The sequence below is a fragment of the Triturus cristatus genome, chromosome 6, assembly GCF_964204655.1.
Source record: "Triturus cristatus chromosome 6, aTriCri1.1, whole genome shotgun sequence".
Lineage (NCBI taxonomy): Eukaryota > Metazoa > Chordata > Amphibia > Caudata > Salamandridae > Triturus > Triturus cristatus.
The window spans coordinates 1184933567-1184939639 of NC_140589.1; the positions used below are offsets into that span (position 1 = coordinate 1184933567).

Here is a 6073-nt window from a genome sequence, read left to right on the forward strand (position 1 = left end):
AATTTGAGGATACCAAATGAATTTTTAGCCTCCAATTTCATATTGCTGCACATTTATAAATACATTTTTGAATGTTCTGTTGTACATTTTGCTTCTATATTGATATACACTTTATTATTTGGCCAACATTACTATGTTTTATGAGCAGTCTAGGACCCCTGCGTAGGTGTCGCGGACACCTTGGTGTCCTTGGAGCACAGGTTAAGAATGCTTTTCAAGATGATTTCTAATCAAATGCACTATAAAAAGAGACATGCATGTAGGAGGACTTTCTAGCATGATTTGCCTTAATCTATTTGAAATCGATTTGGCATTTCTCTTACAAATTATTCATTTTCTGCCTCAATGTAAAAACAGTCACAGTTTTTCATTGATATCCTGCTAGCTGTGATGTTGTTATTTACTACAACCAGATAAACTGGTTCCCTGATGTCATAGGATTCACACTTCAGTGGAACCATGAGTGCTAGGTTAACAGACATGTCTGCCTGCTTACACTGAATGAATCTAGTCACCCTGCCATAGGCAAACACTCCAGATTCTGTTACATATTTTATTACACTTTGGTCTCACCTCTGAATACGAGTGTAATTTGAGCTGCAAACAAGAATATTACTTTGTTCTAAAAATATTTTGTTGTAGGCTACTACATTGGAGCTTAAAATATTAGTACTCTAAGTTACTGCTATATATTCATCCTCTGTTAAGCTGTAAGGGGTATGTAGAACCAACACTGTAAATGCAATTTTCAATTTTTAAGTATCGTCTGTTTCTCTTATATGAACACATACTCTGGTAGAATTGTGCCTCAACACTATCAGGAGGCAAATGATTTTCCATTAACACAGGTATTACTTGTATCATATTTAGTGCATCTAGAATTTGTGTTTCTATACCTACTGTACCATGCACATGTTGTAAACGGAAACCATTAAGATCTTCAGAAACAAAACAATTAGCAGTAAACAGAGGCCCTGCTGCTCTTACACTGTCTACTAAGTGGACCAATTGATGACCATTAATTGTCAAAAATCGTTTTTCATATAAATCCTTAAACAGTTGCACAAACAAAAGTAAACACTGTTCTGCTATATTTAAATCTTCCTTACTAATGTCATCATTTAATAGCTTATGAATTGCTTTCATAAGTACACAAAAGTATAAATAGCGTGATCTATCTAAAACATGTTTTAACACCGGCATTCTATAACATAAGAAAGTTTTGAAACTCTGAGGCCTTTCAATATGGTAGTTCATCAACAGACCTTGGAACTCTACTAACATCCAGTGTGGGTTTTATCTGTTTCAAATAGCCATTAACTACTTTGACTTTTTCATAAAAAGGAGTATGAATGATGCTTATATTTTTTAGTGAACCAGATGGTCATTATCAATTTCATAGTGCCACTACATACACCATGCATGTAATCAATCACAAATCCTCTGCTTACACAAAAATGTTTCAAAAACATGACCTTGGATCCCTCTTACACTGTAATCAGAAAGTCCACTCTCGATATTTGCTATTGCACTGTTTACATCTGATTTAGTACTATAGAGTGTCCTTGGTGGGCCTTTTGGGTTTTCAGCATTGTAAGGAAATACTCTACAGTGCCCTTTTCCTGACACAGTGACTTGAACCTCTTGTAGACATTGCCAGCACCCATTAAACTGGGTGTTTGAAACAAGACAACGAGCTGGTAAATCACATGTGATTGTCAGAAGGGTAGCGTGGCAAGTAAAACTACAATTGTTGTGATCTTTAAATCACACTCCACTTTCCAGCTGTGCAAGTTCAATATATAATGACTAAAAAAAGACCACATTATTGGCTTTTTTGCGGAAACCCAAATACCATATAGTAATATATTTTCACACAGTTTTCTTTGAGATGCAGGCAGCTCGTTTACCATTAAGTACACTGGCCACATTGATATTTTGGAAATTTTAAATACAGGAACACCATCTGTGTTCATTGCAAATGAAAGGCTGTTAGGGTTTTTCAGGAATCCACTCTTGAATAAATCCAAATACATTTCCCCATCATATACATCTTTCATTGTTTTTTTCTCATTCTTCATATAGTGATCAAATCGATGTTTCCTACTTTCCTCACCTTTTCTGTAAAATGTTTGCCTAAACATAGTCTAACTGTTCAATTAGGCTGTGCTGAATGAAATAAGACACTGAGTCACTTTGAATCAAATCTTTCATACAGTGTTGGTTAGGACAGGTCTGAGTGTTTTTATCAACATGTGTGTAGCAAATGGCACAATAGTAAGTAATATTTGGGGCCTTAACTCTTTTTTGGACATATTTGTGAAGGTGATACATAGTTTTGAACATTCTATTATCACGTGGCAAGAGCAAATAGATGAGATTCAGCATATAGCCAGCTGCCTCATCACTCAAGCGAAAACTAATAATAAAGCGACAAAGCAATAGTATGACCACCCCTAAGCATTTGTTGGAGCCCTCAAAAATAGGTGATGATTCATCTGTGGTATTAGTTTGATCAGAACAAATTTGAATTTCTTCGTACTCATTTTGAATGGTATATCCAACTTGATCCAAAAGTTGTTCCAAATCAGAATCCGAGTCATTAATTAAATCAGCTTTAAGCAGAGCATCCATTTCACCTTTTAAGCTGCTACAAAGCGTATCCCAAACAGCGTCAATTGGATGTTCATCTGTGTCATCTACTGGTGGGGTATAATCTGGTATTGCTGTACAGTTGTCTGAATGCAATGTACACTGATCTGCAGAAGGTGATGTATGAAGAACTATAACAAAAGAAAGTATGTCAATGTACATTTAGTGAGCAAAATATGTTGTAATTAGATTGTAAATGTATTATACGTCAGTAACCAATTACATTTTTCTGTGGCGGAAACTCAATGTGGGTTGATTAGGACCTTCATTTTTGCAAGTGATGTGCTTTCAAACTATATACTTTCATACATCGAATTGTTAATGCAAGCAGTATAAAAAAGAGTTTATAATTTCATACTGTACCTTTGGGGATGATGTCATCTGCTGTGTTTGAAGTCTGCAAGGATCCTTTTTTTACTTTCTTCGGTGCTGCATATTGTATAATGTTGTCATCTGCTTCTTCAATGAAATGTTCTGTCTACTCATGCAGAAAAAGGACCAATTAATTCAATTCTGCACTTGGTCACGTTTAGAACATCTTTTTGTTACTTCTAAAAGTCCCCCAGTTGTTGATCAATTCTTGTACCCACAGCAGTCATTATTTTGTGTCTTGTGTGCATTCCCCATATATGCATGGCTATTAGGATGGAACATGAGAATGAACAAATACTGTTTCGGTACAATAATCTCGAGTTGGTTGAGTGTGGTGGTATTGATTTGGCTTCATGCAAATCAGAGAAGCTGGTTTGGTGACTTATTATGTTAATAATTTATTCTCAAAAGTGAACATTATAACTTTGTGATCACTCCAAACTGAGAAACAGACGCACGTACACGCTGCCGGTTACCGAGCCGGTAAGATGGAAAGGAGTACTTCATAAGTTGTCTAAACAACTGACCTTTTTCAGACTGATGATTGAATGTCAACAATGAAAGTTCTAGGATATATTTTGGAGCCCTGAAGAAGTCCCGGAGCGGGACAAAACGTGTCTGCTATGGTCATTGAATTTTAACAAGAAATTAAATAAAGAACTACTTTGAACAAAAAGAAACTACTGAGGACTGGGAGTTTTTCAATGTGCACACAGACTGTTTTGATTAACTTGATACATTACTCAGTGCTGAACCTACTGTGTTTGTGTCAGATTAGGAATGTTCATTTCCTGGTATTTGAGTATATAAGGGTTTACTCCATGGTTCTTTGCACTGTTTTATTGCTCACATATTGTATTGTCAGGTGTGGAGTGTTATAAGCCTCAACCCTCTGTCTGTTGATATTAACTTTGTGATCACGTTAAACTTGCTGCACCATTTAATTCCACAACGCAATGCTGTGTCTCTGCAGAACATGAATTAGATGATAACAGTAATATATTAAGTACATAGCTAATAATGTAATTACTTACATGTTCCTTCTATTAATGGCCTGCCTAGCTAAACTATCACAAGAAAGAAAACAGTAGGGTAAAACAAAACTCATGCAGTGCAGATTATACTCTTTGCAAGGAAGCCTGTTTCACACTCTTGCCTCAACAAAGAAAGAAGAGACATCTGTAGCACTGTTAACTGCATCTTAGTTGAAAGTGACTGGTGTAGAAAGCAGACTTTAATAAAAATTGTCATTATAGAAGAGAGTGTCTCCTGAGGTTACTGACCGTTGAGTAAATCTGCTTTGTAGATTGAAGTGTCCTCTGAACAAATTTGGTGTAATGTTTTATAATTTGCGCTTACCTCTAATAACCATTTTTAGTATGGCCCACGTTTCTTTCCTTTTCCAAGTTGTCCTCCTTTATTCACTGGCATCATTGTTTCTGCTTCCAATAGTCTTTAAATATGGAAATTGAGCTGTGGTTCTTTCTCGCACAGACAATACTTTGACTCCCTCACTTGGTATTTTTTTATGATGTTTAACATCTCAGTTCAGTATTTTCCTGGCTAATCGAAGGCCGCTAAAAGGTATTTACACCCGACAAACATACAATGCTCTTGTAGTGGCGTTTTCAAGATTTACATTTGTCAGGAATTACTGATATGTCCCTTGTAAAGTGGTATATCATATACCCTGGCCTTGTACTTGCAACGTAATCTGTGAGCTTCTAGCACTGATTACGCCAATATAAAGTAGCCTTTCAAACCTGTCTCAGGTCTGCCATTGTAGAGGCTGTGTGTGCAGTTTATTGCAACTTCGACTTGGCATTTAAAGCTACTTGCCAAGCCTCAAAATCCCCTTTTATCTCATATGTCACCGCAGGCAAACCTTCGGAGCAGGGCGTCATGTAAATAAAGGACAATCAATCAGTCATTTGTTAAGCGCACTACATACCCGGAAAGGGTCTCAAGGCGCTGGGGGGGGGGGGGGGAGGAGGGGGCTCTACTGATCGAACAGCCAGGTCTTCAGTGTCCTTCTGAAGGTCAGCAGGTCTTGGGTCTGTCATAGGCTCAGTGGGAGGGTGTTCCATGTCTTGGCGGCGAGGTGAGAGAAGGATCTCCCGCTGGTGGTTGTTTTTCGGATGCGTGGGACGGTGGCGAGTGAGAGGTCGGCGGAGCATAGCTGGCGGTTGGGGGTGTAGAAGGAGAGCCGTCTGTTGAGGTAGGCTGGGCCAGTCTTGTGGAGTGCCTTGTGTGCGTGGATGAGGAGCTTGAAGGATATCCTCTTGTTGACGGGGAGCCAGTGCAAGTTTCTTAGGTGGGGGGTGATGTGGCCGTGTCGTGGTACATCGAGTATCAGTCGTGCCGAGGCGCTTTGGATGCGTTTTAGTCGATTGCGGAGGGTCTGTTGTGTTGCTGTCTGTTGGGGCTGTCTGGGTGTTGATACTTGCCCCAGCAATATTGGTTGAAGCTCATACCTGGGAGAACATTCTTTGAAGCTTATAGTAATATTCGTGCTGCCAGAGATCTTTGACAACTAAGGTATGTGCCTGCTGAAGTTTGGTCTGTGTATTGCCCGACATAATGTACGTGTTCGAGGGCTAGGGCGTCTTGTTGGAGTCCACAGTACACCTTTTAATCAGTCTCATTGTGTGATGTCGGGTGGTTGCTTGATAAGCATGTAATTTGTTCTCTTGGGAGTCATATTGTTTTATGAAGAGTGTAGTGATGCTGGGAGCTGGCTGAGGTCATCTGACCTGTTTTGGATGTGTGCGCACTGTTCTGACTAATGTGTTCTTTCGGACAACATGGTTCTTTTTGTTCCGGATGGTGCGTGAGAAAGAGATGGGACAGGTGTGATGGCAAGAAAGGAGGGAAGAAAGAAAAAGAGCAAGAAAGAACGCAAGACAGAAAAATGAAATAATCTGAATGAGAGCAACAGAGAAAGTAAACGAAGCACGTATGTAAATAAAGAGAAAGTCGGAAACAAATAAAGAAAAGTAGCATAAAAAGAAGATCCCAGGAGAGAAAAAGTAAAGGCTCGCTTGCAGCG

The 6073-nt window shown here is 38.8% G+C and overlaps 1 pseudogene; it reads right to left on the reverse strand.

Moving 5' to 3' along the window:
- Positions 1-326: 326 nt before the first annotated feature.
- LOC146821155 (uncharacterized) lies at positions 327-4458 on the reverse strand (annotated as a pseudogene).
- Positions 4459-6073: the final 1615 nt, after the last annotated feature.